This window comes from Apium graveolens, chromosome 3 (assembly GCF_009905375.1).
Source record: "Apium graveolens cultivar Ventura chromosome 3, ASM990537v1, whole genome shotgun sequence".
Lineage (NCBI taxonomy): Eukaryota > Viridiplantae > Streptophyta > Magnoliopsida > Apiales > Apiaceae > Apium > Apium graveolens.
Genome location: NC_133649.1, coordinates 224,800,064 through 224,824,075, shown reverse-complemented (window position 1 = coordinate 224,824,075; position 24,012 = coordinate 224,800,064). Strand labels below are relative to the sequence as shown.

Below are 24,012 nucleotides of genomic sequence, written 5' to 3'. Positions count from 1 at the left end.
AATCAAGTCGGGCACTATTCAGATAGTGCAGAATTCTGTTTCTTTCGGAGGTGCTGCGACTGAAGATCCCTACATGCATATCAGGAATTTTGTCGAGATCTGTAGTACTTTAAAATATAATGGTGTTACTGATGAGGCTATCAAGCTGAGTCTTTTCCCATTCTCTATGAGAGACAAAGCTAGGGACTGGTTACATTCTTTACCAGCTGGGTCCATCACTACTTGGGAAGATCTTGCGCAAAAGTTTCTGGTGAAGTTCTATCCAAAGGCCAAGACTGCAGCTATGAGGAGTGCTCTTACTCAGTTTGCGTAGCAACAAGGAGAATCTATGTGTGATGCCTGGGAGAGCTACAAGGAGATGTTGAGAAAGTGTCTACATCATGGTATGCCTGACTGGATGGTGATCGCTGGTTTCTATAATGGTTTGGGGGGCCAATCTAGGCCCATGCTCGATGCAGCTTCTGGAGGCGCCTTGTGGGCCAAAGCTATACTGAGGCCTGTAATCTCATTGAAACTATGGTTGCAAACGAGTATCAAAACCCGACTCTAAGGATGATACCTGAGAAGGTAGCAGGTATTCTGAAAGTTGATGCAGCTACAGCTATTGCAGCGCAGCTACAAGCGCTGTCTATGAAGGTCGATTCTTTAGCCAACTATGGAGTAAATCAAATAGCTAGTGTCTGTGAGCTTTGTGCAGGCTCTCATGCTATGAATCAGTGTTCTCTTGTTAATGAATATGTTCAGTATGTGAACAATTTTCAGAGACCGCAGTAGCCTGTGCCCGCTACTTATCATCCTAATAACAGGAATCATCCCAATTTCAACTGGAGCAATAATCAGAATGCTGTTCAGCAACCATATCAGCAAGCTGCAAGTAAACAGTTTAATCCGCCTGGATTCCAGCAACCTCGGCAATTTTCTCAAAGGCAATCATACTCTCAACAAGGAGGTGTTGTTCCACCTTCTAGTGCTGATTTTGAGGAGTTAAAGCTATTGTGCAAAAGTCAGGTTATTTCTATCAAGACCTTGGAAAATCAAATTGGACAAATAGCAAATGCCTTGCTCAATCGTCAACTTGGCACACTTCCCAGCGATACTGAAGTGCCAGGCAGGAAGGAAGCTAAAGAGCAAGTCAAAGCTGTCACCTTAAGGTCTGGAAAAGTTGTTGATGCTGAAAAAGCAAAAGATGGAGAAGTTCAAGTTGTTGATAAAGAAGAAAAGCAAAAGGAGAAAGAGGGTGAACCAAGGAAGACCATTGTTGAACACACTCTGCCTGAGGGTAATACAGGGGAGAAACAACTCTATCCTCCACCACCTTTTCCTAAGCGATGGCAAAAACAAAAGCTGGACAAGCAATTTGGTAAGTTTCTGGAGGTGTTCATGAAACTTCACATCAACATACCTTTCGCTGAGACTCTGGAGCAAATGCCTAGTTATGCGAAATTCATGAAAGGTATTCTTTCAAGGAAGGTGAAACTGGATGATCTTGATACCGTTGCTCTGACGAAAGAGTGCAGTGTCGTGCTATACCAAAAGTTACCTCCAAAGCTAAAGGATCCAGGTAGCTTCACCATTCATTGCACCATTGGCAAGTTGTCATTTGACAAGTGCCTTTGCGATTTGGGAGAAAGCATCAATCTGATGCCGTTATCTATCTACAAAAAGCTGAATTTTCCTGATCCGAAGCCCACCTACATGTCTCTATAATTGGCTGATCGTTCGATTACATACCCACGAGGCATCGTGGAGGACGTGCTAGTAAAAGTTGACAAGCTCATCTTTCCTGCAGATTTTGTCATTCTGGATTTCGAGGAAGATAAGAAGATTCCCAAAATCTTGGGAAGACCTTTCTTGGCTATAGGCCATACCTTGATAGATGTGCAAAAAGGTGAACAGCCGCCTCATATCATAAAGAGTACGCCGGGGTATTGTATTGACACTATGATGGTGCAAGATCAAGATGTGACATTCAATGTGTTCAATGCGATGAAATTTCCTATGAAAGATGAGGAGTGCTTCAAGGTGGATTTGATTGATTCTGCAGTTATTTCAGAACTTGATCATGTGCTAAGGACTGATGCCTTAGAAAAAGCCTTATTAGGGGATTTTGACAGTGAAGATGACGAAGTCAATGAGCAGTTACAATATCTGAATAATTCTCCTTGGAAACGAAAGCTAGACATGCCATTTGAATCTCTGGAAAATACTGATCTCAAGAATGCTGAGGGAAAGCTCAAACCATCTATTGAGGAAGCACCTACTTTGGAGCTTAAACCATTTCCTGAACACTTGAGGTATGTTTTTTTAGGTGATGCATCTACTTTGCCTATTATTATTGCATCTGACCTTTCAGGTAGTGATGAGGACAAGCTCTTGAGGATTCTAAGAGAATTCAAATCGGCTATTGGATGGACTATAGCAGATATAAAAGGGATCAGCCCTTCGTACTGCATGCATAAAATTCTGCTAGAGGACGGTAGCAAGCCGACTGTTGAGCAACAGCGAAGGCTTAACCCTATCATGAAAGAAGTGGTGAAGAAAGAAATTCTAAAGTGGCTGGATGCAGGAATCATATATCATATTTCTGACAGTTCTTGGGTGAGCCCCGTGCAATGTGTACCTAAGAAAGGAGGTATTACCGTGGTAGCAAATGAGAAGAACGAGCTCATCCCCACTCGAATAGTCACAGGATGGAGGGTATGCATGGACTATAGAAAGTTGAATAAAGCCACGAGGAAGGATCACTTCCCTCTTCCATTTATTGATCAGATGCTTAACAGGTTGGCTGGTCATGAGTATTATTGTCTTCTGGACGGCTATTCGGGATACAATCAGATTTGCATTGCACAAGAAGATCAAGAGAAGACTACTTTCACTTATCCATTCGGCACGTTTGCTTTTCGCAGAGTTTCTTTTGGCTTATGTGGTGCACCTGCCACTTTCAGAGATGCATGATGGTGATTTTCTCTGATATGATTGGAAATAATGTCAAAGTGTTCATGGACGACTTCTCTGTCTTTGGACATTCGTATGATGAATGCTTGAATAATCTCTGTTTGGTCCTCAAAAGGTGTGTGGAAACCAATCTGGTGCTGAATTGGGAAAAATGTCACTTCATGGTGTAGCAAGGCATCATTCTTGGGCACAAGATCTCTAGTAAAGGTCTTGAGGTGGATAAAGCCAAGGTGGGCATCATTGAAAATCTTCCGCCACCTATTTCTGTGAAAGGAATCCGTAGCTTTCTTGGTCATGTGGGTTTTTATCGGCGTTTCATCAAGGACTTCTCTAAGATATCTAAGTCGTTGTGCAACTTTCTCGAGAAGGATGTGCCTTTCAAATTTGATGATGAATGCTTGGCAGCATTCGAGACTCTCAAGAAGAGTTTAATCATTGCACCAGTTATTACGACACCTGATTGGAGAGAACCTTTTGAGATGATGTGTGATGTAAGTGATTATGCAGTGGGAGCAGTTCTTAGACAGTGAAAGTCTAATATCTTTCATGTGGTCTATTATGCTAGTAAGACGCTAAATGGAGCCCAAGTGAACTACACCACTACTGAGAAGGAGCTCTTGGCTATAGTTTTTGGTTTCGAAAATTTTCGGTCTTATCTACTTAGGACAAAGGTGACAGTGTTCACTGATCACGCTGCCATCTGCTATCTGGTCTCAAAGAAGGATTCGAAGCCTAGACTTATTCGTTGGGTTCTCTTGCTACAGGAATTCGAGTTAGAGATCAAGGATCGAAAAGGTACTGAAAATCAAGTAGCTGACCATCTCTCTAGATTGGAGAATCCCAATTTTACTTCACATGATAAGACATTGATCAACGAATCTTTTCCGGATGAGGAGTTGTTCGCAATTCAAGAGGAAGAGCCATGGTTCGCAGACATTGTGAACTATCTTGTTAGCAATATAATGCCTCCTAATATGAATGTGGTTCAAAAGAAGAAATTTATGCATGAGGTGTAGTGGTACATATGGGATGAACCATATTTGTTTAGACAAGGAGCTGGCCAGATCATCAGGAGATGTATCCCATTCTGTGAGACGGAGGGGATATTACGAGACTGTCATTCCACAGTTTATGGTGGTGAAAAGATATCAGCTCGTATTCTTCAAGCATGGTTTTTCTGGCCTACGTTGTTTAAGGATGCACATCAGTTCGTTTTAAGGTGTGATCATTGCCAAAGAGTTGGGAATCTTACCAGAAAGGATGAGATGCCTTTAAATGTGATGCTTGAAGTTGAGGTCTTCGATGTTTGGGGAATCGATTTCATGGGACCATTTATCTCATCTTGCAATAATCAGTACATCTTGCTGGCAGTCGATTATGTCTCGAAATGGGTAGAAGTCAAGGCTCTACCGACTAATGATGCAAAGATAGTGTTGAGTTTTCTTCATAAGCAGATATTCACAAGGTTTGGAATGCCACGAGTTATCATAAGTGATGAAGGGTTGCATTTCTGCAATCGTAAGTTCACTTCTATGATGTAACGCTATAATATGAATCATCGTATTGCTACTGCCTATCATCCGCAAACTAATGGTCAAGATGAAGTGTCTAATAGAGAAATCAAGCGCATTCTAGAGAAAGTTATTTGTCCATCAAGGAAAGATTGGTCTTTGAAGCTCGATGAAGCTGTTTGGGCTTATAGAACAACATACAAGACTCCACTTGGGATGTCCCCGTTTCGACTTGTCTATGGTAAGGGATGTCATTTACCTGCGGAGCTTGAGCATAAGGCTTATTGGGCATTGAAGAAGTTAAACCTTGATCTAGATGCAGCTGGGAAGAAGCGAATGTTTCAATTAAATGAACTTGATAAATTTTGACTTCAAGCGTACGAAAACAACAAAATGTACAAGGAAAAGGTAAAAAGGTGCCATGACAGGAAGTTATCGCCTAAGTCATTCGTGCTAGGGCAACAAGTTCTTATATTCAACTCTCGTCTCTGACTTTTTCCTGGAAAGTTGATATCAAGGTGGCCTGGACCATTTATCGTCAAAACTGTGTTTCCACATGGAGCGGTGAAGATTTTTGAGAACGATTCGGGCCAAGCATTCAAAGTAAATGGTCAGAAATTAAAGCACTATTATGGGTATACGGCAAACCGTGAAGTGGTTAGTGCCATTTTATTGACAACTTGATCGCATTACTCTACGTCAAGCTAATGACGTAAAAGAAGCACTTTTTGGGAGGCAACCCAAGATATGAGACCATAGGAACCCTTAGAATTTAGTACTTTATCCAAAAACCCAAAAAAAACAGAAAAATGTTGGCAGAAAAAAAAAATTCCAGAGACCTTGCAGGCGCCCGCCTGCTAGGACCAGGCGGCCGCGCGCTAGCAGAAGCCCGCCTGTTGGTTCCAAATGACGCCTGCGGACCTGATTTTTGAAAAAAAATAGTTTTCAACCTATATAAAAAAACAAAAACCACATCCCACAATCCCCATTAACCCACGATTGCTTCCCCAATATTAGCCACAATACCCACTCCTAATCAAATTCAACCCCTAATCTTACTATATATATACATACAACCTCTCCATACACATCCCATATACTTTCAACTCTACAAAATCTCTCCTACACACCAAACACAACTCTCTAACCCTTATTTTCAGTTTCCATGGCCCCAAAGAGATCACGAACTCTAGGGAGCAGCAACACCATTCTGACTGCTGATTCTTCGAGGAACACTGTTGTGAGGCCCCGATTATTGGATGGGGTTGCTAAAGAAGAGTACACCAAGCTTCTGACTAAGCCTATTATGAGGGAGGGGGTTCTTGCTATCAGGGAGGTATGGTGATTTGTTACCGATGGTTGCTGAAAAAGGATGGATTACATTCTGTGAGTCACCTGAGGCGGTTCCGATGAGTATCGTCCGCGAGTTCTATGCGAACGCCAAGGCCGATAAGAATGGATTTTCTGTGGTTCGTGGGCTTACTGTTCATTATCAGCCCGAGACGATTCGCCATGTTATTGGGCAGCGACAGAGGAAACCATAGGAGGAGAATTGGAATGAAAAGTCCCCTAAGGACTTTGATATGGACTTGATTATTACTACTCTCTGTCGGCCGGGCACAGTGTGGAAGTTCAAAAGGGGAACCAACGAGTATCATAATTTCCCTGCTGTCGCGATGAACAGGTATGCTCATGCTTGGAATGCATTTATGTGTGCTAATATTCTTCCGTCTGTGCATGCACATGAGGTTATAGTGGAGAGGGCTAGGTTGTTATGGGGAATTCTGAATGAGGAATATTATGTGGACCTTGGTGAGTACATCTACGAAGCAATTTTGAAGTTTTTGAGGGGGAAGTCGTAGTACTCTATCCTGTATGCCTCTATTATCATGAAGCTTTGTAAGGCATGTGGAGTCCAGTGGTCGTCTTATGCGCAGCTGCAGATGCCTGCCGCTCCTATTGATTCATCGACGTTGAATGCGATGCAGGAGTGGACGGGTGGAGAGCCCGAGTCACATGGTTTGGGATATCACCTTCCAGGAGGAGTTCCAACAGCTGGTGCTACCATGGTTAGGCCCAGTCAGGCTCGGGGTGAGGCAGGTCCTTCGAGAGCCCAGGGAGAAGATGGTTCGAGATTGGCTGATGTCCAATACAGGAGGCTTTCTAGGAGGATGGATGCGATGTATGAGTCGCAGAGTAGGTTTGCGCAGGAGCTCACCCAAACACTTGGGACTGTATTTAAAGGCCTTGGAGCTGACATCCAGTGGCCCGTTTATGGAGAGGATTCTTCTTATCCACCTCCTGACACTCCACCCTCTGAGGGTGATGATGATGATGATGATTCTTCTGAGTAGGTATACCCTGTGTTCCTTTCTATTACCTTCATTGGGGACAATGAAGATTTTAAGTTTGGGTGTGGTAGTTAAGGAACATATTTGTGTGTGTGTCATGTAGTTGCATTTTCATGTTAGTTTAGTTCATATAATTGCATATTTTTGCCATATAGTTTTTATGTTATTTTTATTTTTATTATATAGATTTAATTATCATATCATATAGCTCACGCATATACCATGATCCCTTTGTGTTGCTTTACTGATTAATATGTGATATTGATGCGAGTGTAGTGATAGCGTTAGTGTAATGTTGAATCTTGTTAGGTTGGCATGCATGCTAGAAACACTTGTAATTACACTAAGTCTTAGAGTATGCCTGAGGACTAGATTGTTGTCATGGTTTGATGGTTTTAGAGGTTAATCTATTGCTTATGCTTAGAATGCACGATAGGCTCTTAATGATAAAAGACATGAAAAGATAAAATTGGAAAAAATTGGAATTCATTGCTAGTTGTGGCTAGGCGTCAAATGGCTAGTAGCCGGCTCGTATTGTATACGAGTAGTCTAGGGTTGAGCAAGATAGAGCGAAACGCACTTGCTCAGAAATTGAAAAAAAATAGAAAAAAAATGCGGGTTTATGCACAATTGATCATGAGTGAGCTCTTTGGTATTCGAGTTATTAAGTTCTTAGGGGACTTTGTGGCTAGTGACCTAAGGCTTTTATAGTCTGGGATCCGCTAACCTAATGCTCGCTAAATGGGTACCATTGTATATGTCTTTTGTGGACCTCACTCATTGCACGATCAAATAAGCATTTGTTTATGTGTTGAATAAAAGCATGATTCCGTAATAAACTCCAATAATCTTGAAGTGTTATAAGTCATTTTATGTCTAGAATATATTCTTCGTATAAGCTTGTGATTGCCTTGAGGATAATTAAGTTATGGTGATTGATCTAGTTTCGAAGCATATCTGTTAAGCATTCGCACACACCATGTTTCTAGTTGTATGTTAGCTTGCGTGATTTGATTGATCTTTAGTCGCCTAATTGCATTTGTTGATATGTCATGTGTTGGTTGGTTTAGTTATCGCGATGGGGATCGTTGCATTCATATAGTTTGCATTCATGCATGTTTTATTCTGAGTTTAAGTCTGTGATGCTTGAGGACAAGCATCGATTCAAGTTTGGGGGTGTGATAAGTGGCATTTTATACCACTTAGAACGTTTCATAGCGGCTTGAATTGGTGTCTTGAACTCGAGTATTTTGTGTATTTGACGTGTTTTTGAGTGTTTTTGCATTTCAGTGTGTAACTTGCTTAGATAGGTGGATTTCATCAAAATAAGCTTAAGGAAGTGCTTGGAGTCAGTCCCTGGTTGATGTGCGAAGAATTCAGCAAAAATTGAAGCAAAATAATAATTTTTCTAGAAGGGTTGCAGGCGCCCGCCTGATAAGAGCAGGCGACCGCCTGGAAGGAGGAGGCGGCCGCCTGGGTGCGGACTTTCAGAATCTGATTTTTAGAATTCGAGTTCTATTGGGCTTCTGTTAGCGCTGGTTCTTTTGGGCTATTATATAAACAATCTTGGAAGATGTTTTTGACAACAAGCAAAAATGAGCAAAGGCAAGAAGATCAAGAAGACCGTTTTAGCACGCAACAACGAAGAAGAGGAAGCATACGTTTATCTTGTGATTCTTTTAATTTGTTGTAATAGTGGATGCTAGTTTTCTTTATGCTTTGAACCTTAATACTCTTGTGACGTACTTCATTATTTATTAATTATTTTTATTACTTTATATCGTTGTGTTTTTATCATGTTTTCATATGAACCCATGGTGACGATGAGTTCTATTATGGGCTAATTGTGATCATGGGATCATAGCGAATTTACTATGGATTTCTTTAGTTAATTATTTAATACCTTGATATGTGGTGATTGTATGATATCTAGCATAGGTTGTGCTCATTCTTCTTATGTGCGTCGCGAACATGTAAGATAGCCTGTTAATCTCTTGTGAAGCGACAGTGAATCTTGAGATTTAGAACTTGCCATGCTAACATAGTTTCATGTATTGTATGCATGTTTAGTGGGTAACTCTAACCGTTTTACTTGCCCTGTGTAATCATAATGAATAACCTACGCTTAAATCATTATGTTTTCGAATTCTGTAGACATATAGGGTCTCAACATAATTGAGGCCTATTCTACTTCTATCTTAATTGTGGATGCTTGGTAGCATGTATTCGTACAATGAAAGTTGGCGTCTATCAGTTTCGTGTTGTTCGATTAATATCATCGCCATTACATGCTAAGGGTAATAACAATAACTACTGAATGAAGTAGTAATTAATTTATGATCTCATGTGTGTTTAATATTATTAATTCAAGTGTTTAATTCTCGTAGTTAATATTAGTTAATTAACCTTAATTGTTATTGTCTTGACATTGAAGAGTAATCATACATTGGTGAGTAAGGGTTAATTAGATATAATTAATCAGAGTCTCTGTGGAAACGAACTAGAAATCATTCTATATTACTTGCGAACGCGTATACTTACGTGATTTATTTAGCGCATGCTTTGTGCCTAACAAGGTTCATGTATAATTGTTATGCATGATTCGTAGGTAATTTTAACCATCTTACTTGCCCTATGTAATCTTGATAAATAACTTGCGCATTAAACCGTTCTATAGACATATAGGGTCTAAGCATAATTGGTGTCTACTTAGCTTCTATCTCTTTTATGGATGTCTAGTAGTAGGGTATTCGCGCAACGGAAGTTGGCGTTTACTAGTTCCGTGTTATCTGATTAGTTGTCATCACCATTACATGCTAAGGTTAAGAACAATGACTTTGAATGAAATATTTAATGAAGTTAGAATCCCATGTTTGTCTCATATAGTTAATTCAATCATTTTTATTCTTAGTTAATTGCATGTTAGTTTAATGTTAGTTATAAACATCTCAACTTATTATTGTCTTAGCATTGAGCGATAGCCATACCATTGTTGCATAGGTGCATATTCTTAAGTCAACTAAAAAGAGTCTCTGTGGGTATGAATCCGATTTATATCTTATACTACTTGCGAACGCGTATACTTACGTGTAACTTTAGCGTGTGTTTTCGCCCTAACAATTTTTTGGCGCCATTGCCGGGGACTCGGTGTTAAATTTAGTTTATGTGCTTGTCATCAGTGGTCGTTAAAGTTCACTGACTCGGATTATTTTCTTACAAGGTTTATTTTAGTCATGTGTTTCAGGTACTCTAGTTTTTATTACAATGGGAGAACTAGCAGCATATACGAAAGCTTTGATGGATTATTCTCAACCAAAGATTAATGACATTCAATCTAGCATTGTCAGGCCAGCTATCACAGCTAATACCTTTGAGATCAAGCCTGGCCTAATTCAATGGGTACAGAATTCAGTCCAGTTTGGGGGTTCTCCAACGGAAGATCCCAATACGCATATTAGGGGTTTCATAGAGATTTGTGACACCTTCAGGTTCAATGGTGTGTTTAAAGATGCGGTGAAATTGAGACTGTTCCCATTCTCTCTGAGGGACAAGGCTAAGAGTTGGTTACACTCTCTACCAGCTGGTTTGATTGCTACTTTGGAAGATCTTGCTCAAAATTTTCTCACTAAATACTTCCCTATGGCGAAGACAGCTCCAATCAGGAATGCTCTTCCTCAATTTGCATAGCAATCAGGAGAATCTTTATGTGAAGTTTGGGAGCGCTACAAGGAGATGCTTAGGAAGTGTCCTCGTCATGGAATGCCTGATTGGATGATCATCAATTGCTTCTATAACGGTTTGGGAGCACAGTCAAGACCCATACTCGATGCAGCATCAGGTGGAGCATTATGGGCAAAGAGCTATGAGCAAGCTTATGATCTAATTGTACTGATGGATGCTAATGAATATCAGTATCCAACCTAGAGATTGCCACAGGGCAAGGTAGCACAAGTTCTTGAAGTGGATACAGCTACGGCTATCACTGCTCAACTAAAGGCGTTGTCTATGAAGATCGATTATCTGGCTAACTATGGTGTTAATCAGATAACCAGTGTTTGTGAGCTGTGTGTAGGTTTGTATGCGACGGAGCAATGCGCTATATCTATTGAATCAACTTAATTTGTGAGCAACTTTCAGAGATCGCAGCAACCAGTTCCAGACACGTATCATCCTGACAATTGGAATCATCCTAACTTCAGCTGGAGTAACAATCAAAATGCGATGCAACAGCCGTTCCAGCAATTTGGAAACAAGCAATTCAATCCTCCTGGTTTTCAGCAACAATTTGCACCTAGACAACAACTTCAACTTCGACAAAAAAGTCATGGATGTGCAGGTCAATTTTAGAATGAAAAAACTGAATTGGAGGAGTTGAGGCTTATGTGCATAAACCAGGCTCCTATATACAAAACCCAAGTTATTTCTATCAAGAGTCTGGAGAACCAAATAGGGCAAATTGCTAACGCCTTATTGAATCGACCACCAGGAACGCTTTCTAATGATACAGAAGCCAATCCAGGCAAGAGGGAAGTTAAAGAACAGGTGAACTCCATAACCTTGAGGTCTGGAAAGGTCGCAAGCCTCAAATTCAGCAAAACAAAGAGTCTGAAAATTTTGTCTAGAATGCAGGTGCGTCTACACCCTTGACAATTCCAGAAAATGAGATTGTAGCTGAAAAAGTTGTGCAGAAGGATGCCAAGGTGGAACCAAAGAATAAAGCTACTGAAAACACTCCTCCTGAGAATAATACAGGGGGATAAACAAGTCTATCCACCTCCACCATATCCTAAAAGACTTCAAAAGCAGAAGTTTGATAAGCAATTTGCTAAGTTTCTGGAGGTTTTCAAGAAGTTGCACATTAACATACCTTTTGCTGAAGCTCTAGAACAAATGCCAAGCTATGCTAAGTTCGTGAAAGATATTCTCTCGCGGAAGGTGAAGCTTGAGGAGTTGGAAACCGTTGCTCTAACGGAGAAGTGCAGTGTTGTGTTGCAACAAAAGTTGCCTCCGAAGCTTAAAGATCCTGGAAGTTTCATTATTCCTTGCATTATTGGAAACTTGTCGTTCGACAAATGCTTGTGTGATTTGGGAGCTAGCATCAATCTGATGACCTTGTCTATCTTTAAGAAGCTTGGTCTACCTGATCCCGAACATACATGTCATTGCAACTAGCTGACCGTTCCATCACTTATCCGCGAGGAATAGTGGAGGATGTCTTGGTTAAGGTGGACAAACTCATCTTCCCTACTAATTTTGTAATTCTGGACTTTGAGGAAGATAAGAAGATTCCCATTATCTTGAGGAGACCATTTTTAGCAATTGGACAAACTCTGATCGATGTGCAGAAGGAAGAGCTTACAATGAGAATTCTAAATTAGGAAGTCACCTTTAATGTGTTCAAAGCAATAAAATTCCACACTGATGAAGAGGAATGCTTTAAAGTAGAGATGGTCAATTCTGTAGTGAATTCAGAACTTGAGCAAGTGCTAAGGTTAAATACTTTAGAGAGAGCCTTGACAGGGGAATCTGATAGTGAAGATGAAGAAGGAGCAGAGCAAGTGCAGGTTTTGAATGCACCTCCGTGGAAGAGGAAGTTGGATATGTCATTCAAGTCTCTTGGATTAACAGAGCTGAAAGATTCCGAGGAGCGTTTTCAACCGTCTATTGAGGAAGCTCCCACACTTGAGCTCAACCCACTACCAGATCACTTGAGTTATGCATTATTAGGTGCACCCCATGATAAGGGGTTGAGATATATTTTTGATGATGTAGAGGGTGGCCGGACGGATCCTCCCATGCCTATAGAGGGTTCTTTTCATGCACAATAAGCAGTTGATAGGACTGGTGTTGGTGATGAGCAGTATAGGCGATTGACCAGGCATATGGAGGCCATGCACGATATTCACAGTCATTTTACTGCAGATTTGACACGGGCTTTGGGCACTATTTTCCGAGCCACTGGTGTCGAGGTCGATTGGCCTGTATTTGGAGCTGATTCTGTTTACCCACTGCCTGATTCTCCACCTGTGGAGGGTGATCCTCTTGACGACTAGGTATGCCTTGGATCCTTATTATTACCTTCAATGAGGACATCAAAAATTTTAAGTTTGGGGGTGATAATGTAAGGATTAGTTTGTGTGTGTCCATATAGATTCATATAGATTCATGTTGCATGTATATTTGTTAAGTCATTCATATTTTTGCATGATTGTTCATATAGGTCATATTTGTTTGCATATTTGTCGTGTGTTTTATGTGGGTTCATATAGTTGCATGTGCATGCATATAACATGATCCCTTAGGTTGAGCTATTTCTGATTGATTGGTTGATGTTAATTTGAATGTAGTGATGTCGAATAGAGGGATGTTTAAATCTTAATGATTTGATTTACATGCCATAAAAAAAATTCACAAAGTCTTATAGGATTGCTTTTGAGCTAGATCATGATCATACTTATTTATTTGTTGAGATTTAATCACTTGGTTATATTTAGAATTTTTGGTATTCTCTTAATGACAAAAGAACACTGAATTTTAAAATTGGAGAAAAACTTGGAATTCATTGCTAGTTATGAATAAGGCTAGGCATCAAATGGCTAGTAGCCGGCTCATATTTTTATGAGTAGTCTAGGGTTGAATGAGATGGAGCGAAACGCACTTATTCAGAAATTGTTGCAAAAAAAAGAAAAAAAGAAAAAAAAAGTATGTGTTATACATAATTGACCAAGAGTTAGCTCTTTAATACTCGAGCTATTAAGTTCTAGGGGACTTTGTACCTGGTGACTTAAGGCTTTTATAGTCTGGGATCCACTAACCTAACACTCGCTACATGGGTATTATTGTATAAGTCTTGTGGGACCTCATTTATTGCACGGTCAAATAAACATTTTTATGATGTGTTCAATAATATGGCATGAATCCTTGTATAACTCTAGTAAAATGAAAGTGTTGTGAGTCATTATGTGCTTATCGTCTATTCTATTTATAAACTTGTGATTATTTTGATGATAGATAAGTTATGGTTATTGATCTAGTATCGAGAGTATATCTGTTAAGCATCCACACGTTGGTTTGTGGGGATTTATTCGAACTCTATTTTAAGTGATGGCATTCTTAGAGGCATTAGCTTGTTTGTTGGTTATGGTTATTCTGAGGGGATCGGTTGCATTCACGTAGTTGCATTCATGCATTAGGTTGTTTTGTAGTTTTAAGTCTGTTTATGCTTGAGGACAAGCATCGATTCAAGTTTGGGGGTGTGATAAGTGGAATTTATATCCACTTAGAACGCTTCGTAAAGGCTCGAATTGGTGATTTGTCCTCAAGTTATTTGTGTTTTTAATGTGTTTTTGTAGTGTTTTGCATTTCAGGGTATATTTGGAAGAAGGAATAGATTTTACATTGTTTTTATGCTAAAAGGGTGTAAGAGAAAATGTGAGATTGATAATGACCCTTGAAAATGATCTAAAGTCCAAGAAGAACAAGAAAATTGAAGATGAGGAGATGATCAGAATCTTGGGAAGATTTCTTCAAGATGCTGATACCATGCTGCCAAACTCACAATTCAACTTAAAAGATGACAAGGATGATGATGAGCAGAAGCATGATGAGCAAAAACCTCCTGGCTCAAATCCAAGTCATTCTTCTAAAGCAACAGGTAGCAAAGTTGAAGAAAGAAAGCAAGATGAGAAGAAAAGAGATGATAAGAAAAGGGGAGATGAAAGAAGAAGAAATAAGAGGGAAGATGGTGAAGGCTCAAAGAAAAATGTCCAATCAACTCAAATCCAACATGCTCAAGACACTAAACCTACAAGCTCAAACATTCAACCACCTTTAACCTCTAAGCCTAAACTTCTGTATAAACAAACTGAAAACACTCTACTTAAAATACCAATCACCTCCAGCCAAACCACTCCAAAGAAAATCTCAAACCTACCTTCATTTAAGCCACCACTCAAAACTCATTTCAAATCTGTTGAAAAGAAACCAAAGAAACTGCAAATTGAAGAAAGGGTTATCTGAAATTATTTTGATCAAACTAATTTTCTACCATTAAATTGGTGCATCTCAGATGATGACTATTTTCAACCGTTAGCTGAGGAAATAGTCAAAGTTTGGGTTATGTCATTGGGAGAAGTCATAATCTACTATCAAGATGGTTCCTACACTCTACTTGGCAGGGGATTAATGGATACTTTTCAGCCACAGAAATAAAGAGGGTGATCAGCTTAATGAAGGTTAAGGACAAAAGTACAATGGCATGGAGGGTTGTGTTGTGTGTATAGTTAGTAGTGAGAGAGGAAAGAAAAGCAAAAGCAAAGGTTGAAAAGGAAAAAAGGATAGGAAGTATGTAGCAGAAATTTCCAGGTTTGAACAAAGATCAAATGAGCTCAAGGAAAAGGGGATGAGCAGAATCTCTAAGGATGGGCATTTTCTGAATATAAAGGTTGGAAGATTTTCAAGATTCAGAGTTGGTTACTTGAATGGTTATTCATTGGATGATTGGCTCAAGCTTGTGGAAGCTCTAAGAGGGACTGAAATCTTTGAAGAACTTCAAGTGCTAGTAAATCTTAAGGACCTTATTAGAAAGGAGTCAGGCTATGAGAATTTCATGTAATGAATGTACTTATCAAACTCATGCAACCATTCAATGTATAAAGGTTGTATTTGTATTCTGTCAATTTTTATGTAATATTTTATTGTTCATCGTAACTTGGGGTCAGTCTTGTTACCAGGCATAAATTTATGATAACAATCTTCTCACAAATTGGGGGAGATTGTTGTGCAAGACATTCCTGTAATATAACAAGACTAAGTCATATTGATAGCCCTAAAAATTAGTTGTATGATAATCTAAATTTATATTTTGTATTGTATTACTTGAGTTTGTAAAAGTGTGAAAGATCAGACTGGAGTATTTTTCTATAAACAGTCTCAAGCCTAAGAATAAACTCTGGAAGAAGATCAAGAAGATCATGCCTCAGAGAAATTGTGAAGAAACTTGAAGTTGAATATGTTAGGCCCTTAATCAACTGTAGAGGGGGGTGAATACAGTTAATATAATCAACTCGACAAAGCTTCAATAGAATCAACAGTTTTAATTTTGATCTTATAAAAACTTATTACACAAGTACTCTCTCGAAAGGATGAACAAATATCCTTGAGAGCTGCTAGTTTATGCGAAAGATATAACAATGTCGCAATTCTTATAGCATGAACCTAATCTGTGCTTTATATAGAGCACAACTACCAATGTATAAGAAATCTTATTCTATTAACAACAAGGAAACCTATGCTATTGCTTCTGAGATAAAATCCTTCACCGACTTGAGTTCCTGTTTCCTTTTCCTCTTCAAAGATCAACTGATATGACAAATACTGATTTTATCATCCGTTGACATCATCATCCGTTGATATTATTATCCGTCGAATGTCAACATCTGCCGATGTCATCATCATTCGTCGATGCAATCATCATCATCTGTCGATGCTTGTAATTATCCGTCGATGTTTGTAACTATCATCAGTCGATGCTATTAATTACCATATGTAGATGCTTCTGATAGTTTCTATTTGATATCATCAATTGCTCCTAACAATCTCCCCCTACTTGTTCATTATGGAATTATGGACAAGTTCCAATGAATGATGTCAAAACTATCTAAATGCAGGAATCAAGTATGCATAATCAATCTTTCTTCAGTGAATATCAGAATTTAACTCTTCATCCTGAACTGCTTCTTTAACTTAAGCAATGTCAGAGGTTAATTCCACTTCCTCGGCTCAGAATGCTTCCAGAAATCTTCCTTCTTTGACTAGCTTGGATGATTTCTGTTTCAAGTAAATTTTCTTCAGTATCAAGAGCTTGAACTATTGTATAGATTAAATCTATCAGAGTTTAAGATTTAAATTCCTCGGATACTAACTCCGGCTTTAGCTTTAGACTTTGAAATCCTTGACTTTTCTTCTATCTTCTCCTTTCCTTTAAGCTTCATGTCAGCAGTTCCAATAGCTTGTGATCTAAGAGATCTTTCATCTTCTGCCTGACTGATTTCCCTTGTAACTATACATCTGGTTGCTCTGTTAGAAGGATCATCTTCATAAAGTACTTGAGAAACAATAGCAATATCAGCATTTGATGTCCTCATAGAATTTTTAAAGTCTTCCTCCGTTTGCCTTAGTTGTTCAAGATCAACTCCAGGATTATCCTTTGCAAATATTCTTCTACTCAACTCAAAATCAAATAATTGAATCTTTGGATCCTTGTAGAATAGAGTTGTCTTTCTTCCTTTAACTTTCAGAGTTTGAAGATATTGGCTTGCTTCATCACCAGCCTCTTTCTCCAGAATACCTTGGTCTTCATTAGCAACAGTTGTGAGTTGTGAATATTGTAGCATTTTAGTAGTCACAGTCAATTCTTCAACTCTTCTTTCATTCCTTTTACTTCCTCTTTTACTCTCCTTCTATTCCCCCTTATTACCTCTATCAGGATTTTCATCATCAGTACTTAATAATGACAGCTATTTGCATTTAGATTTATCAATTTTCTCCCCCTTTTTGGCATCATCACCAAGCAGTAGAGAAAGAATCAGCTCCATTGAATTCTGTACTTCTGTAAGTTGATCAGGCATTTGATCTTGTTTAGCTTCTAATCTAGCTTTACTGGCTTCAATTGTAGTTTGTCTGGAAACTATTGGTGAAATTTGTTTCTGAATTTCCTGATGAGTAAGCAGCTTTGAAGTAATCAATGATTCTTTAATCTGATTGATTTGAGTAGTTGTTGCTTCATGAGTTGTGTGTAAGGATCTGACAACTTAAGTTGATACTTTCAGATGATCAAGCACATCAGGATTTATAATCTTCTATTCAGTTATTTCCAGATGTTCAAATGCACGTGTTCTGAAAATAGGATATGTATTATCTTTTCAATAAGCATTCCAGAGATTATCAGAATAATCCTGCTTTTTCTGAGCATCTAACTCTTTCATTTTCTGTTGTCTCACATGCATAGGCATATCATCAGGAAAGAAAAGATCATTCTCAAGATCTAACATAACATTAGATACATGAGTTTATTTACCATCATTAGATTCTTCAATAGCAACTGGAGCTTGCACTAGTTTTTGAACTTTATCATTAGCTTCAGTATGCAGAATAGAATGAGAAATTGATCCAGTGGCTTCAGAAGCTTCCACACCTTCAGTAGTTTTCTCCACATCTTCAAGTATTGTAAATAAATGAATTGGAGCTTCAAGATTAACTTCCAGGAGCGCAGGTCTTATAGAATGCTGTAGTGATTCTGAAATGGATGAATCTTTATGAATGGACTGTTGTGCTACTACATCTTCAGCAACAACAGGGATTTCTTCAAGTGATGAAAAATAAGAATAAATGGACTGTTTTTCAACAAAAACAGGGATTATCTCATGTGGTGGAATGGTAGAATGTATGGACTGTAAGAAAGTATCAGTACTTAGACTTGCAGGGAGATCAATAGCCTTTGATACATCATAGTTTTCCAGAGATTCAACAGACTGATGTTCAGCATCTGTTCCTTTAGTACTCTGAGCATCTTGTGAATCTGAAGATGCAGATTCCGTGTGAACATTCAGTTGTGGTACTGATAAAATATCAGTAGACATTTGAGACGGATGACCTCTGCCTTCAGCCTCAATAATAAGAGTCACTACAGCAGGAGTAAGGCTTGCATTGCAACTTTGATGCAATGGTTCTTGTGTAGCTGGAGAATTAGGAGTTGCTGAATGACTTTGACAACCAGGTTCTTGTGTACTTTTCTCCACAATTACAGTAATAGACTCTTGAGCAGTTTTAATCAGAGGCTTTTGTGCTTTAATATCTGCTGCACCACTTTGAGGTGCAGGTTCTTGTGTGATTGGATCAGAAGAAATAACTGATGTACCCCTTTGAGATACATGTTCTTGTGTGCTTGATCCAGGAACAAGTCATTTCCCTTGCAGCCTCTTGATACTAGCTTCTACTTGCTCATGAGAGACTTCACTTGCTCTCTTGTGATATTGCATGACTGGAGTTTCAGACAGTTCTACAAGCGCCTCAGCAGTAGACTGGATATCAGAATTTAGATTTAATGCACTCTATGTCTCCTCGGCAATTTCCTGTTTAAGCTTGAGCAAGTGCCGATTGTAATAAGCTTTGACCAATCTTCTCCTCTTTGGTCTGGAATTTGTATGAGAATCAGCAGCTGTGTCTTTTCCAGTTGATAAAACAACTAGTTTTGGAGAAGAATCAGACGAAAGGTTTGGAAATTTGGAAGATAAGGTAGCATTGTCCTCATATGAATCTGATTCTAATCCAGCAAGTACAAGTTTCCTCTTTACAATTTCTGAAGGTTTTGAAGAATGAGGAACTTGAGATGCTTCGAGTTTTGACTAAGCTACAACAGGATTTGTAGCTTTTTGTACCAAGTCTTTCTGTTTTTTTATAATAAGTGTCTTTTGAGAGACACTTGAGGTGGCTTCTGTTTGAGATAGAAAAGAATGGTAGAGACATTCAATCTGAGTGGTTTTTCATGTTCTTACACCACTATCATGGTTTCTAATGATTAAGTAAGGTGTCTGTGACTTAGAGCATTTTCTTGCTAATGGAAGTTAACTCCTAGAAGAAGAACCTCCCCCTTGATCCATGAATTCTCTGTTATTTCTTTGAGTAGTACCACTGTTGTTTCCTGATGCTCCCCCTGAATCAGTATTCCCATTGTTATCAGTATTTGACTGATCAGAGTTTGAGGAAGATGAGTCTGATGATCTTTCTACTAATTTTTCTTGAGATGAATCACGTGTTGTAGTATCTGGATTTAATTTATGTTGCTCCCCCCAACATATGCTTCAGTGTCAGAAGTATTTCCACTTTTATGTGGAATCTTAGAGCTTTGAGTGATATAAGGACTTACTTTATCAGAGTCAGGATTTAAATGTTCATCATAAGGTACTTCATTTTCAAATCTCAACTTGTCATGGTCATCTACATCTTCTAGACCTGTTATCTTCTTATCATCAAAAGATACATGTATAGACTCCATGACTATTCTTGTTCTCAGATTGTAAACTCTGAAGGCTTTTGTAGTCAACGGATAACTTACAAATATATCTTCATCAGCTTTCAGATCAAACTTGGTCAGCTGCTCCGGATGAGTTTTCAGAACAAAACACTTACAACCAAATATATGAAAGAACTTCAAATTTGGCTTCTTTCCTTTCACCATCTCAAATGGTGTTTTTCCATGCTTGTTGATCAATATTGCATTTTGTGTAAAACAAACACTTTGCACAGCCTCAGCCCAGAAGTAGGTAGGCAATCTTGCTTCTTCTAGCATGGTTATTGCAGCTTCTATCAGAATTCTATTCTTTCTTTCAACAACTCCATTTGGTTGTGGAGATCCAGGAGCAGAAAACTCTTATTTTATCCCCTTGAGTTTGTAGAACTCTTTCATAGAGCTATTCTTGAATTCAGTTCCATTATCACTTCTGATGATCTTCACTTTGTATGTTGACCCTGTTAGGTCCCAATGTGTTTGTAGAAGGGGGGGTTGAATACAATCTATACCGTTTAATCGAATTTAGTGCGGAATAAAAATTGAAACAAAATTCAAGTTAAATAAAAATATTATTAAACTTGAAAGGTGTTACAACAACGGTATCGATTACAAGGGATTAATCTCAAATTAATTATCACAAATCTAGAATAAATTCGACATAAACTTTTTCTATTTTTGCAATAAAAAGAATCAAATGCTAAACGCAATTTGAGATTAAATTCTAGGGATTATGATCCGCTAGATAGTTACACAAGAACAAGAGAATGATTTCTAGTGGTTTGGATTTAACTTTGCTAGCTAGAAATTATTGATCTTGAATTCAACAGAGAGATGAAATATTTTGCTGCTGCTGTGTTCTTTTGTTCTTGAGTTGTTGACTTCTGTTGTGTTGATAAAAATGAATGTCTGCTGCTTCTGTCTTTTAAATAATAACCAACAGAACTGAAATGAACTGGCATGACAATCCCACAGCTGGTAGAACTTTCGGTGAGACAATCTGTTGTACTACCATGACAATCGGCATGACAATCTGTTGAACTAGCAAGACAATCGGTGAGACAATCATTTGTACTAGCATGACAATCTGTTGAACTAGTAGAACTTTCGGTATGACAATCTATTTGAGCTGGTATGACTTTCGGTATGACAATCTGATTGTCATACCAGTTCAATTGATTGTCATGCTGAATTAATATTGAATATAAATTCAAAATCAATTCTGAAAATTCCTAATATTAATTCAGAATTAATTAATCAATTAATTCAATTAATAAATAAATTAATCTTTGCAGATATAATTTATTTTCTTAATTAAACTATATGACTTAATTAATTAATAGAGAATTAATACCACTCTTCAACAATAACCATTCTTCTGAAAATCTTCTGAAAATCACTGTCAATTATAAATCAATTCCACCACTTCAATGTTGACACTCGATGTACTGTCTGGTTCATGAGTGACTAACTTTCATGACATTTCTTCATGTCTTGACTTTGATAACTTGATTTTCTTCAGATTAAATCCCTGTAATTAATTGATACCCTGACAAGATCTCTGTCACTTGATTAAATCCACAATCTTGATTTATATCACTGAGGCTTGATCAATTTCTTGAACTTCTTCCAGTGAAGTAATTTCTCAAGTCTGTAGATGAACATTGTTTCTGAATCTTTTGACAGATGTTACTTTGTGAGATCTCTTTGACGATGGATCCAATAGTGACTTATTACATTCTTATTTGAGTTGAGTTAAATCCTCGAATAAACAAATAGGCTATGACATATGCCTTTCAGACCCTTTTTCCAGCTCCCTCACATGATCAAGAAGAATGGATGGAGATTCATCCTTAGTGTACAGAAAATACACCCATGTGTATCTTGTATATTCATCAACAATTACGAATGCATACCTCTTCTTGGCAATAGACATAATATTCACTGGACCAAAGAGATCAACATGAAGTAGATGATATGGTTCAAGAATTGAGGATTCAATTTTACTCTTGAAAGATGTCTTCCTTTTTTGGCTTTCTGGCATGAATCACATAAGCCATTAGGAGTAAACACTGCTTCGGGAAATACTCTTACAAGATCTTTTCTCATAAGTTCATTGATATTGTTGAAGCTGAGGTGAAAAAGTCTTTTATGTCAGTTCCAGCTGTCTTCCACAGATGCTCTACTCAGTAGACAAACTTTTGAATTATCAATTCTTGTGGAAACCCTGACTTCATACAAACTACCATGTCTTACACCAGTTAATGTGATCTTGCCATTAGACTTACTGACAATTTCATAATGCTCCTTGTAAAAGTTGACATGGTAACCCCTGTCACAGATTTGACTCACACTAATCAGATTATTCTTGAGTCCTGCAACTAGAGCTACATTTTCAATGATGACATTGCCAACTTTGATTTTGCCATATCCCAAGATTTTTCCTAAGTTTTCATCTCCATAAGAAACGCTTGGGCCAACCTTCTCCTCAAATTATGATAGCCGGGATTTATAACCAATCATATGTCCTGAGCATCCACTGTCCAAGACTAGAGCATTCCTCCTGTCACCCTGCAATCAGTAATTTGAATCAGTTAGTATTTTTAAGGATCCAGACTTGCTTGGATCCTTTGGCCTTTTTAAGTTTGTTAAAATATGCAGCAGAAGACTTCATATCAGAATTTATGTTAACATTCTTACTATCAGTATTTATACATGCAGAAACATATTTTGCTTTAACTAAAGAGGGTTTCAGTTTATAAAAATCATAATACAAACTGTGATACTCTTTATATGTATAAATAGAGTGCCAAACACTGCCATAATGAAAACAAGGATTCTGTGGTTTATATCTAGCTGTTCTATTCCTAAACTCTGATTTAGAAGGAATAACTTTTATCTCTTTATTCTTCCTGTAAGAATTAGCAAGATGGTTAGGGCTACCACAGTTTGAACAGGTCTTTCTAGGTGCATTAGGTGGGGTTACATAATTTCCATTCTTATTAACACCTACCTTGACATTCCTATTTTTCCTAGACTTTTTCCTCTTGTCTTTCATGTGTAGATCCTTCAGCTTTTGCTTAAGCTGTTTCTGAGTCATTGAACCAATATTTACTGAGTTTTAGTGAACTTGTTCACTCTTTTCAGTAATTAAGTTTGATCTAGGTGTTGAGGTAGTACCTTCCTCATGAATTGACTTAACAGAATTAACACTAGGATTAAACTTAATGGTCTTTATTTGAACCTTGTTCAATTTGACCTCACTATCAATTTTTATTGGTTCTGTTTTCTCAGTTTCTTCTCCACTTTTCTTATCAGAATTAGATCTAGCTGAATATCCTAATCCTGATCCCCAACAACCATTCTCTAAGATTTCCCGGGTTGCTTTTCTTGAGTTAGTCCAAAGTTTAATGACTTCTCTTTCTTTAGCTAGCTCATTTTCTAGATAAGCATGTTTTTCTAACAATTTTTCTTTAACATAAATAGCATTATCTCTTTATTTTTGATTTTTTAGCTTGGAAAGCAACTCAGTTTCTAGGTAATCATTCCTTTTATTAAGCACAAAATTTTCACTCTTGATTCTATTATTCTCTAAGGTTTGATCCCTAAAACTAACATGCATAGACTTAAGAAATAATCTTAACTCATAGTGTCATCTGTATCAAATACAAGGGTAGACTGAGGTACCTTTAATTTAGCATTGTCGATCTTAGCATTAGCATTTTCCATGAGAGCATAATTGATCCCATCATCTGAGTCAGATGAATCATCCCAGTTTCTCTTCTTTGAGATCAAAGCTTGTTTCTTCTCAACTCTGGGTTTTCTGCAGTCAACTGCAAAGTGTCCAATTCCATCAAAGTTGTAACATCTCTCTTTTGACTTGTCAAGTCTTTCAGATCCTGATTCCTTATTTCTTCTGTTGTTCTTCTTATCAGAGTTTGAGGAACTGGAACCTTTTCTGGGAAATCTTTTCCCTTTTCTGAAGTTTCTATAGACCATCTTCTTGAAACTCTTAACAAGTAGGGCAACCATTTGATCCATATCTTCATTGTTGTTGTGATCACTGTTAGTATCTGATTTAGTATCAGAATTTAAGTCATCATGAGAATTTGATGATTCATTATCTGAC

The 24,012-nt window shown here is 38.0% G+C and overlaps 1 non-coding gene across 1 annotated transcript; it reads right to left on the bottom strand.

The window, feature by feature from the left end:
• Nucleotides 1-10,473: 10,473 nt before the first annotated feature.
• Nucleotides 10,474-10,578, bottom strand: LOC141715329 (small nucleolar RNA R71). Its single transcript, XR_012572095.1, has one exon. It is a non-coding gene; the product is annotated as a small nucleolar RNA R71 (small nucleolar RNA).
• Between the last annotated feature and the right edge of the window lie 13,434 nt (nucleotides 10,579-24,012).